Raw genomic sequence first — 13,797 nt, forward strand, 5'->3', positions numbered from 1 at the left:
GTTCCTGAGTTCACCACTGCACTCTTTTTCCCCAGAATGTACCACACTTTTGATTTGGCCACTCCTAACTTTTCTGCTATCTCTCTGATTGTTGTTGGTTCACAGCTGAAATCACCTCCAGACCTTTTACCTGCTTAACTGCTGATGGATTAGTGAATGAAAAGACCATGGACTCCATAAAATAGTTTTTGAGATCATTTGTGCAATTACTACTGTAGTATAGTACTACTGTAGTGTACTATTCGTAGAAAAATAGTTGTAAATCTTAAGCACTTCATAGTATATTTTTTGTTCAACTGCTTGAATTAAACATAAAGGTCTACACTTTTTTTTTTTTTTTTAATCTAGTGTGGTGGCATGCAGAGCCCATATCATGAAGATTGTATCACTGTCTAAATACTTATAGACATGGTTAATGACTGTAAATTAATCAGAGTATACCTCAGTTAATGATTATGAGAACTGCCATTGTCCATTTTGTTCTGTAGTTGATAAAAGAAAACTTCTAATAAAATACTAATAAACTAAAAAAATCATTCTAATAAAATCACCACCATGTCTGACTGTAGCCGATATATTTCCAATAATGTTGTAAGTGTTTCTGTATTAAACAGGTTTATGGTAACTTGATTCAACTTGACTCAGACCTGGTGTTTCAAACATGCAAGATCAGGTATGATATTCAGGAACCTGATAAAACAGCTAGTATTAAACAACCATTTACTTGCTTACTTGCTGTTGCTGCACATTTTAACAGACCCATCTACCTTGTCTATCAGTAAAAAGGGCCACCGTAGACCCAGTTTGGGTTGATCAATGGTACCAGTGGTAGTTAATGTGTGCTGTTGCTTTTTGTGATGCATTTTCTGTTTTAAAGTGGGAAGAATTTAAGTAAGTATACTTGGACAGCGTTCAGTATTCAGTATGTGTTGTATAGTGTGGGTGTGTAGCATTTGGGTGGAAAAAAGGAAGCTGTTGACAGACAAAACAGTCTTGCATGAATGTGATTGCCAAACTACGATCACAAACTGTCCACCAGTGACAGATGACTGACACAAACTGTACTGGGAAAATTATGAACTATACTTTTATAACTGCACACCTGCAACATGTACTTACAAGTCAAAGTGTGTCCAAATTGTGTAGACCAGGGCTCGGCAGTTAGGTTTGGCCGTGAGCCAGATATTTTCCAAGCCATTACGTGGCGGGTCACAAAAAAAAATTGTTTTGGAGATAAAGTATAATGGGATGGAGTGCTACAGACTAGCAGCTCTCCAGCCTAGAGGGTTGTTAAACCCAACTGCAGAACAGATGATCTCAAAGCAGATAAACCCAAGAAGAAAAGAAAAAAAAAATAATAAACACACCACTCCGATACACAACCGCTGCCCCGGCTAGTGAATTGGGACACAGCCGGGAAGAAACGCCTATTGCTGCCCCATGGTGTGGACAATATGTAAACAGCAACACAGCTTAAAACATTCATACCAGCATAACACAACCATGTCTGTCACTGCTGCACTTAAATTATCTAATGATTGGTTGTTCTATGAAGGTCCCTTTTCCCATTGATGGGTGGGGTAGAGGGTGACGAACAAATTGTGCAGCGACACAAAGAGTTGATTAGTGTTTGTAAATCCATAAGTTGCACCTCTACAGTTGGTATATAAAATAATAATCTACATTGAAATACACTTTGAGTATAGGTGAGGCAAACAGAATTTGTTTATTTATTTTCTGTAACTTAATAATAATATATAATAACAGAATACAGTAAAAGTGGCAAATTTATATTTAACTCTTAAATAGCTTCAGCTACATTTCAGAATTTGTGATTAGTTGTGCCATATTAAATACATTATACAGTACATTTAAATCTAAAGTATGTTAATTGTTTTGGTAATAATATTTTTAAACAGGACAAAAGGCCTGTCTCTTTTTTTCCCAGCATTATAGGAGGATGTATTATAACATAGCAAATATGAATCAACACTGTAGTGTTAAACCAACATGCTAAGTGGTATGTTTTAAAACCCACAATGTTAGCACTTACTTTATTGATTTAACACTGGCACATGTGCTGTGTACATGATGTGAAACATATGTTTTACACTCTTTACACAGTCTCACAATAAAAAAAATGCTTATTCATCGGCTATGTAGTGAAAATAATAATAGTTTTAAAAAGCCATGGCAACTTAAAAGAACCCTTTAGTTGTTTAACTGGTTGTTTGTCTGGATTAAGGGTCAAAGTGTCAAAATATGAAAAATCTCTTGTAGAAGCTTTTTGAAGTATAATGGTTGAAATGATAAAAACGGTTCTATATCGCAAACTATTATAGAATAAAACAGTCAAATAATTCTTTCCCAGGATCTTATACATATTGTTTTATGAAAATGACATTATTTTCCAGATGCTAATTTTCCTTGTTTAAAACCTATAGTTTAGAATATATGTGTGCAACCAACTGGGGTGGTAAAGACGGACCTGAATTGTGGTAATAAAACTCCATCGTCTATGAAAATAAAGAGCTTTTCAACTTTTACTTTGTAGCTTAAAATGAATTCAATTAAATTATGACATGTGCCCAGCAGCCATGACTGGTGCTACCTGATCTAGGGAGAATTGGCTATTAGTAAATTTACATTTCAGTTACAACTAGTTGTGTGTAATGTCTAACATATATAATAATATAATAACATTTGGAGAACTACAGCCAAGGGATTTCAATGCAATATGTTATTGTATTTTGTTTGTTCGTTTGTTTGATTGTTTGTTCTCAAGGAACCTTATTGTCAGAGATTCATCTAAAGAAACACATGGATATAAATATGTATAAATCTGTACAAACACACACACACACCAGCACATATTTCCATAATCAGGTCATCCACACTACTGAGCAATAATGTGACACAGCTACATACTGTGCTTCTTTTCTACATGCTACTTCACAGCTAGAAAGTGTTGAGCAAGGTGGCAAATCACTGCATGTAACAACTGCACGTTTCTTCTTCTTTCACAATCTGAATGGCATCACAGGTTTTGGTTTAGAGCGTTATACTCAGTTCTGAATAGTCTGATCAGCTCTTTATTTGATACTTCTCAGAATAGTCCAATTAGAAATAACACGTACCATTACGTTATGTATTTTTTAAGTTGTGGCAGTGTGTGTGTGTGTATACACGTGTTTTGTTCTGCTACTGAACATTAGCACACATACTCACTCTAAAAGCCTTTGAAATACAGAACCGATTCTAATGAAATGCTTATGACGTTTTTGCTGCTCAAGATAAACCTTAAAACAGAGATACCAAGATTTCAGCATCAGAAAAGTGCTTCTGTTTATACTGATCAGTAGAAAAGCTGTGTTTGTTTTGTGTACACATAAGTGCTTATGAAATATCAGTGATTCATTATGAGTACATTGTGAACTTCAGTGTCTGTTTTGAACAAAAACTCTTAAAAAATGAACGTATCAAAGCAGCATCCTTAGAAATGAACAAAATGGCCGAACACCTTATTTAAGATTAGCTAGCTATCTCTAGTTGGTTAAGAGTAAGCAGTAAATGTCTTAGTTCTATTCAGATCACATTTACAGCTAGAAACAAAATACTGGGTTTAAGAAGAACCATCAAAATAAGCTGAATGTTTGGTATAATCGCTCATGCTGTAGTCTGAATCCACTCTAGGACAGCATCAGCTACATGCATGAATTTACATTCAGTTATGCCATATTATTATATACAATATGTAGTACTGCTCAATCCTGATTGTGTTTTAAGGTAATATTATATTGCTTAAATGTTATCATTGTTGGATATTGTATTCCACACAGTAATTTGCATATTTAGGATTATCTTAAGGCACTAGGGTACTGTGTTAAGTATTTCGATTTGAAGACGATTCAGTGTTTCTTGTCACAGGTTGAAAAAGTGCCGTCCCCTGTAAGTGTTACTTCACTTTACATTGTTTCACACTCGCCTCACAACAAGTTGTGTAGTTGTGAAATGTATTTCTTGTTATGTTTGACACCAAAGCACGGTGGAGGTAGGTTTCAGAACACTGTGATGATGACCGTGGGTTTTTAAGATGTGGTAGCATTGATGAGGGATCAAAGCCATTGATTTGAAATCTTGCTAAACTAGGCGTAGTCAGACGATTTTAATGTTCAGTACATCTGGCAGCTCTTCTAACTGTAGCTCATGATTTTGGAGCACTGGAGAGGAACAGGACTAAAGCTTTCATTAACAGAAAAACATGACACTGCCTGCAGAAACTACAGCTAGAATAAGCTGTAGAATAAACTCAATTAAAAAAATAAACAAGTGTGTTTTAATCAAAATAAACCACTGAATTTTTATCGTAGCTCACAATGGTATGAAAAAGTTTGGGCACCCCTGATCATTTCTATGATTTAAATCATTGGAGGTCAGCAATTTCAGTTAAATATATCATATATCAAATGAATACAGTGATATAAGAGAAGTGAAATGAAGTTTATAGGATTTACAGAAAGTGTGCAATAATTCTTTAAACTAAATTAAGCAGGTGCATACATTTGGGCACCCTTGCCGTTTTATTGATTTGAATAACACTAATTATTGGAACACAAAATGTGTTTGGTAAGTTTATTGATCCTTGACCTACAAACACAGGTGAATCCAATTATGAGAAAGGGTTAAGTAGCCAGTTGAAATATTTTCTACTCTTTGCAATTTCTCAAAAGAGTGGCAGCATGGAAGCCTCAAATAAAACATTTTTAAAAAGCAGGAGCCAGACTCTCATTGGAAGTTGTAGGAAGAGTTTAGAGGCTGTTATTATATTTTGTAAAATGAGGATTTACTAAATATAGATGTACATGAGCCCACATTTATGTACCTGACTAATTTTGTTTTAACACAATAATTGAACACTTTCTGTAAAACCTAAAAACTTTATTTCACTTCTCAAATATCACTGTGGTTATCTGCTATATTATATATTTAACTGAAATTACTGATCCCAACAACCAATGATTTATAAAGGAAAATCATGAAAATGATCAGGGTTATTAGGAATTATACTATTATAAATATTTTACATTATCAACAACACACTTTAAGATCTTTTTCTAAACTAAAATGTATAAAAGGTAAAACAGCTTATGTTTGAATATATTATTGTTATTATAGTCACTCAAAAAAATCACTAAAAAATTAGCACACCCCATGAAATACTGTTTTGTTTTGTTTGTTTGTTTATACATATTTAAACATGTGGACATTAGGTTTTCATTGTAGAAATATTGAGAGATGAAGGTCTCAATAATAATATAAAATAATAAATCTAAAAAAAATGTATTTTGAGTAATTTGTCACATGTGATTAGAGAGGGCATTGGAGGAGTCTAAATGTCTTATTGAAACCTCAAACATTAGTTTGGTTTGATATTGATTATTGAAGTCAAAGAGCTCTCTGAGGTCTTCAGGAAGAAGGATGTAGAGTCAACTGACATTCCATTCTGCATAAAACAATTTACGGGTGAAATTACTGCCAACACACCAGCTTAGGCTGTTGTAGCAAGATCTGCCCAAGAGAGGAGCATAAAGAATCTCCAACAATCCTAAAAAGTCATCATGGGACCAGAAGTAGCTCTTAACCTTCCTATCTAAAAAAAGAACACCTAGACCAAGATTGATGCAGCATTTAAGTAGAAGAACCTAGTACTAACTGTGAAGCATGGTGGTGAGAATGACTTTTAGCTGTAGCAGGGACTGATTCATAGTAAATTCTTCATTGTATAAGAGAAAGGATACAGCTGAGAGAATTCTGCTTAGAGGAGTGGGGAAACACTTTCCTACATAATTACAGGCATAATTATGTCTAATTTGTAAAATGATACCAAATGTCCATACTGCATGTTTAAATAAATTAAACAAGTCAATAGGTTTTCATGGGGTGTCGTAACTTCTTCACATGATAGCATGTTCTTAGTTTAAGGATTAAGGATTATAATTGTATGGCTAAACAATTATGTTACTGTAATAATATTGCTAACAATTTGAATCTTGTTACACACAGTCATTTCTGCTTTCTACAAATATACAACAATATAATGTGATTCTTTGTGTTTTAACTGTATCCATAGTTACTATCCAGTACCTGGTTTATCTAATCAGTCTTTCATTAAATTATATCAGGTGATCTGCTGATGGAAGTGAATACATTCAAACAATGAATTTTTTAATAATCTTTTAATAGTTTTTTGTGACTGTACAGTACTACATATATCTTATTGGATTTATGTTTCAGTTAAATCTAATTCTAAAAAAAATTCACAGTCAGTTAGTTGTTAAATACATGTTTCACTTACAATATTACAATATAATGGCTAGTAACAGTCCTATATGAGTTGATTACAACTTTTTTTAAAACAATTAGCATTTTTTTGCCCAAATAAAAGTGGCATTATTAACGCTTGGTGTAGTTGTATTTGGTCAATGTAAGATGCGTGACCAAATATGATCAGTGGAGGAAGAAGACAGAATGTAGGAATACATCTGTGGGCTTTGCTGCTGTTGTTTTTTTAGGGCTATTTCTGGCTCTATCTTGTTCAATAACCCAGCCTCTGTTGTTTTGTGACTTGTTTTCGCACAGCCTTTCTTAATCTCCCCTCCACCCCACCTCTGTTTTTCCCTGTCGCTGACTACGGTGCAGATGCTCAGTCACTGCAGGTTGTTAATTCAATGAACTGCCTCAATTGGGTTACATAACTTATCTGCAGCGAGTCTGTATTTCGTCTTGCTCTCTGTTCCTTCAGTGCTCTTTAAAGACTGCTGTGAGAAAGCAATGGAAAAAAAAGCTTCTTCGCTTAGCTGCAGCTTGCCAGATGAGCTGTACAGAAAATCTGTTTATGTGCATGTCGTGGTCGCCGAACAGAAGACAGAAAAAAACAAAACAAAGGAAATTAGAAAAGAAAAAAAGGAAGGACAATAGAAACTGTTGAAATATTTGGGTTTATGCACAGATCTTGTGTTCATTTTGTTTTTAAAGCACACGCTTTTAATATTTCCATCGCTGAAGGAATGACTACCTGAGGTTTTATTTTTGTGTAAAGGCAAATAGCAAAGGCATTACTCTGATAACTAGCACGTTACAGATTACATAATAAAAGTTCTGCAGTACATATGGCCATAAAAACCCAACTAATGTACACGTCTTCCACTAACACAGCGGTGAAACCCAGAACACTGTCCATTTCCATTAAGTGATCAACCAGTCACTTATGCAGCTTAACTGAATTCTCATTTCTGAACAAACAATTTGTAGCGTGCAACATGAACTAAAATAGCCAAAAAAGTAGACCCTAGAGACCATAGTGAGCCGATTATGTAAAGGAATGTTTAAGTCTGAATTTAATAGAGGTATGCATTTGAATGCTATGAATATTTTCATTGTAAACTGTTTTCTACTGCCTGCTATGCTAAAGCTATAAATATTATGACGATGTACATTTTCTTTTATATGAAAACCGGTTCAATTTTCATTAAAAGCCTTTGTCTAAGAAATACTGTTTCTCAAAGCCCATTTTTTTTCTCTCCGAGTCTCGAGTGTTTTCTTAATTTCCATGCAGGGTGATGTGTAGATGAGCATACTAACATTGTTGTGTATGATTGGCACATTTGACCATGCCTAATGAATCATTTAGAAATTAATTTACCTCCCAAGCCATACAATTTGATTTTATAAACATTAGTGAAAGAATGGGTGGAGCTAAAGAGCTCACTGAACTCCAGCGTGCTTCTGTAAAAGGATTTGACTACTGGAACAAGAAAGTCAGTGATATTTATTTAGGAACCACAGCAACTCAGGGATAAAGTTTTAGATCAAACAAAGTTACAAAGTTAGTGCTGAGTTGCAAAGTCTGGCGTCAACATTAAAACTAAAACTGTGCGAGCTGTGTACTCTGTACTTATCTGCATGGAAAACTTACATCACTAAGCACAATGTCAAGTGTACAGTATAGAGTAGTGTAAAGTGTAAAGCACACAGCCACTGATTGTAGTTTAATTATATGTATTACTACATTAAACATTGGAAAAGTTAAACTTTAAAGGACCTTCAATTTGTATGGTTACAATGTCATTCAGTCGAGAGCTAAATGTAGTCGACTGTTTTGTTACACTGGTGACTTATTTTGAAAGCTGTTTGTAATATTTGACAAAACAGTGAATTATTATTAATATAAAGGAGCGAAAACAAAGTGAAAACAAAACTACAGAGAAAAATGACTAAAACAGACAAAGAAAAACCAATCCAAAAAACAGGAGCAAAAATCTAACAACTAAACCAAAGGGAGAGTTCATAGCCAAAAATCAAAACACAGCACAACAATCAAAACTAGAATAACTAGAGAGAAAATAACTTTTATACGAATTTGATCTGATCACTTGCAAATAACTCCTCCCTTATTTCATCAGCATTTTTGTACAGGGGATCTGGACACAAATGAGTTCTCCCCCTGCACTGAAGACTGAGGTATGATTATTGTGACCAAAAAGGTCAAGCCATGTGTGATACATTATTTTTATCAAAGTGATACATTAAAACCCCTCAAACATTGTTTAGAAACAGGAGCAAATAGGCTCATTTGCTTGGTTTCAAACATGATATAACAACATGGCAGTTTGAAGAACTCTGGTTAAATGAATGATCATAAAACAATTTAAAACTTGAAACAGTATATATTAAATATTACATCATGTTTTGTGACGATGGCCAGAAACACGACAGACACTCATGGCAGATACCAATCACACAGTTTATTAACAAAGGGGGCTAGGCTTACAAGAGTAGTCTGGGACAGGCAGGATCATAAAGGAGGAAATATAAAGAATATACCAGAGCATAGTCAGGCATAAACAGTCAAAGGTCAAACCTGGTTACTCCAGCTAAAAGAGGGTCAAATATACAAAAATGGTCGGCAATGGAATAAACAACAGAAAGGGCAAGATAAAAAATCAAGAGTCCAAAACAAAAACAAGTCAATAACAAAAGCAATAAACAAAGGGAACGCCTTGTAGAAGAGCTAGATAACTATATTTAAACCTGAGGGGTATTTATACTAGACAGGCCAGGTGGAAGCAATCAGTAACTGGGAGCGTAGCATCAGGTAATCAGCAGAGGCACGGAAGTCCGGTGTGAGTGCATGCTGGGACTTGGAGTCTTTGAGTAGTTCAGAGTCCAGAGCAGGCAGAATGACAGACTTAGTTTAAACTAAAGACATGATGAGGAGCATACAAATAAGGTTCATACAAATTAAGAACAAATGGAAAGGTATCTTTCTCTGTACATTTTCTCTACAAATCATCCAGTACCTCGAGTTAGTGAACTGTAACACTGCTCTGAGGCTTACAGTACATTCTGCACTGGTGAATGTTTCACCTGAGTGTCGTCTTGGTCTCAGCTGAGTCTCTGCTTGCTGCTGTTGGAATGAAGGGGCTGATTGTTAGGGACGAGTATAGGGATGATGTTAAAACCCTTATGCTGCAGAAGATGAAAGCAGAGCGAAACTCAAAGTTGATCTTCTCCCTGTGTCTCACAAAGACTCCTCCGCAGACACCAGGCTTCAAGCCTTTTTCCTGTGTACTGACAAGCTTTGCCTAAGGGTGGAATATTTATCCTCTTTATTTAAAAGCACAAGGCATGTCTGAACACTGGGTTTAAAGCGTATATTATACACTTTATATCACGATTTTATCATTATGGGGAATATGTTTACTATATAAGGAATAGATTTTAGTTTACAGGCAGGTCATACATTTTGCATATATTTTAGGATGCTTTGTGTACCTATGGGTAAACAAACATGTAAAGAAGAATAAAGAATAAAGAAAGTCACAAATACTAAATTGTTTTATATTCATGTCTGTTTTGTTACACTGAAGACTCATTTTGATGGCTGTTTGTAATTTTTGACAAAACAGTGAATTGTAATTAATATAAAGGAGCAAATAACAATAATACAAAGTGAAAACAAAACTACCAAGAAAAATGACTGAAACAGACAAATGAAAACCAATCCAAAAAAGGAGCAAAAATAAAAACTGACAGTTTTAAAAAACAACTCTAGCTAAAAATGGAAATACAACAAAACATTCAAAACCAAAATAAAAACAACTTTTGGTTATTTAATAACAAATCTGATCTGATCACTTGCAAATAACAATACGGACAGTCATCCCAACAGAGGAAATCGGATATCTGATTTGCTTAAGTCTGGGGAGTAAATGAGGATGTCATCAATATAAGCAGTTATAAATCTGCTGATTATGTAGAACATCATTAATCAAGGCTTGAAACACAGAAGCAGCTTTCTATTACCAAGTGGAATTACCAGATACTCATAGTGACCCATATACGATTAGAAAATCAGGTCTTGTTCACTTCTTAAGAGGTAAGAAGTGCATGAAAAGGAGCAGGAAAGATGGAGATGGAGTGAATGAAACCTCGTCTCAGGGCTTCCTGCACATACTCCTCCACGGTGGCTTCCTCCGGTTGTGTAAGTGGGTAAATTATAGACTTGGGGAATTTGATTGTTCTACAACTCCAGCACATTCATATGCGCTCTCTATATATAATGTGGCAGCACTAAATTTACTAAAGACCTATTGAAAATCAGAATATTGATGTTATAGTAGTCAGAGTGAAACAATGTTGGAAACAACAAGGGGAACATGAAAAGATCTCTCTTTAGAGGATCCTGATTGTTTAGCAATGCAATTAAAAATACAAGATTTCCTCAGAATATAGAGCAATAATGTTTATTCTGAACAGGTTGACTGATTTGTTTAATGATTTAGTGAGTTCAGTACTTAGAAGTTGATCATCCACTTGTGGCCTCTAAGAAGTTTTTTTTAGTTCCAGTGCTGAAAACAGGGGTCATATGTAACTGAACAGGCCCTGAACCAATGCCCCAAAAAGGCTACTCCAGCTACTCTGCTCTGGGAGTAGGTACCTGAAGTCTGTGCAGGTGAGACCTGAACAGCAATGCCACAATATATGCACATTTATATGACCTCCACATACATAATATCACCTCTGCTGTGACAGACAGAATGATTCAGACTGCATGGGTGTTTCTAAAGGGTGTTTCTGAAGAGAGATCCACAGCGGTGCTTCTGGATGGTGCTTGACAGAAGCGAATGGGTTCCTCTGGATATGCTGGGTCAGGAAAGTGGATGATAACTGATGAGGAACTGCACTCAAATGCTCTAAACAAATGGCTTATCCAATCAGTGCTTTTATGAGTTAACTAAAAAGGATTACAAAGGATTACATTACAAAATATAATTAAAAGAGCAGATTAATTTCAGCCACTAAAATCTGCCAAAGTGCAAAATTCCAATATATAGTTAACTACTAAACCATGACCAAGTGAAAAGTTTTCCCTTCAAGTGACCCTACTGTGGGTGATAAAACAGCTTTAAACTCAATAACAAAGTTCTCATAATGTACCAATTTCAACAGTAGACCAGAATAGTGTCTCTTTAACTTTTAACTGTTAAATGTGTTTCTACAAAGACACTATTCTCAGTCTTGCTCATATATTGAGTAACACGTATACAGTGCCCTCCATAATTATTGGCACCCCTGGTTAAGATGTGTTCTTTAGCTTCTCATAAATTGAGTTTTGTTCAAAATAATATAGGACCACGATGGGAAAAAAAAGTAAAGTCCAACCTTTAACTCAAGTAAATTTTAAGGGGGAAATAAAATCCCTGACTAAGAAATAATTATTCTTCATAAAATCACCTGTTCCACAATTATTGGCACCCCTAACAATTCTTAGGAAATAAATTTAATAAAATTATTTCTGTCACTTCTACAGTAGTTTACGAAGTTGATCAGAGTATGTAGGAACATTTAATTAGTAATTCAAAACTTGCTGTTTCCCTGGGGTATAAATATGACGTGACACAGAGGCCATTTATCTTCAACATGGGAAAGACAAAGGAACATACCATTCAAGTGAGGCAGATGTGTGTTGACCTTCACAAGTCAGGCAATGGCTACAAGAAAATCGCTACTCGCCTACACCTGTCCATATCTACTGTCAGAGGAATTATTAAGAAGTTTAAAACAACTGGAACAGTGGTAAACAAGCCTGGACGAGGACGCAAGTTTATTTTGCCACCACGCACAGTGAGGAGGATGATAAGAGAAATAAAAAGTTCTCCAAAGCTCACTGTTACAGAATTGCAACAAATGGTAGCTTCTTGGGGTCACAAAGTCTCCAAAACAACCATCAGGCGCTATCTACATGCCAACAAGCTGTTTGGGAGGCATGCACGGAAGAAACCATTTATCACTCACAATCATAAACGCAAACGTTTGGAGTTTGCTAAGCGGTACTGGGACTTCAACTGGGACCGTGTGCTTTGGTCAGATGAAACAAAGATAGAGCTTTTTGGCAACAAATGCTCTAAGTGGGTCTGGCGTAACACAAGAGCTGAGTATGCAGAAAAGCACCTCATGCCCACTGTGAAATACGGCGGGGGATCAGTGATGCTGTGGGCCTGTTTCTCTTCTAAAGGCCCTGGGAACCTTGTTAGGGTGCATGGCATCATGAATGCTCTAAAATACCAGGACATTTTAAAACAAAATCTGGTGGCTTCTGCCCGAAAGCTGAAGATGGGTCGTCACTGGGTCTTTCAGCAAGATAATGACCCTAAACATGTGGCCAAATCTACACAGAAATGGTTCACCGCACACAGAATCAAGCTCCTCCCATGGCCATCTCAGTCCCCAGACCTCAACCCCATTGAAAACCTGTGGGGTGAGCTGAAGAGGAGAGTGCAGAGGAGAGGACCCAGGTCGTTGGATGATTTAGAGAGAATGTGCAAAGAGGAATGGTCAAAGATCCCTCTTTCTGTATTCTCCCATCTTGTGAAACATTACAGGAGAAGATTAGGTGCTGTTTTGTTGGCAAAAGGGGGTTGTACAAAGTATTAACATCAGGGGTGCTAATAATTGTGGCACACATGATTCGATGTTAAATAATTATTTCTTAATGTGGGATTTTTTTCCTACTGAATAAATTCACTTGAGTTAAAGGTTGTATTTTACTCTTATATTATTTTGAACAAAACTCAATTTATGAGAAGCTAAAGAACACATCTTAACCAGGGGTGCCAATAATTATGGAGGGCACTGTAGATACCACATGACTGGGTGATTTAGCAGAAACAGTTGTAGCTGAGAAATGTTTGTTCTTTTTAGACGGACAAATTAAACATGATTTAACAAACACATTTATAGCAGAATAGCCAGATACCATCAATGCTTCACATGCAAGAAACGTTAGAAACAAAGAGGATTTTGTTTAAATAGTGGTATAAAAAAAGTTTGGGCACCCTGACAATTTTTTTTTATTATTTTCCTTTATAAATCATTGGTTATTCAGATCAGCATTTTCAGTTAAATATACCATATATCAAATGAACACAGTGATATTTTAGAAGTAAAATAAAGTTTATAGGATTTACAGAAAATGTATAATAATTGTTTAAATTAAATTAAGCAGGTGCATACATTTGGGCACCCATGTTGTTTTTGTTTTATTAATTTGAATACCTTTAACACTAATTATTGGAACACAAAATTTGTTAGGTTAGCTCAATGACCCTTGACCTACATACACAGGTGAATCCAATTATGAGAAAGTGTTAAGGCGCCAACTGCAAGTTTTTCTCCTCTTTGCATCTTCTCTGAAAAGTGGCAACATGGGAGCCTCAAAAGCTCAGATCTCAGATA

This window comes from Astyanax mexicanus, chromosome 1, assembly GCF_023375975.1.
Source record: "Astyanax mexicanus isolate ESR-SI-001 chromosome 1, AstMex3_surface, whole genome shotgun sequence".
Classification (NCBI taxonomy): domain Eukaryota; kingdom Metazoa; phylum Chordata; class Actinopteri; order Characiformes; family Acestrorhamphidae; genus Astyanax; species Astyanax mexicanus.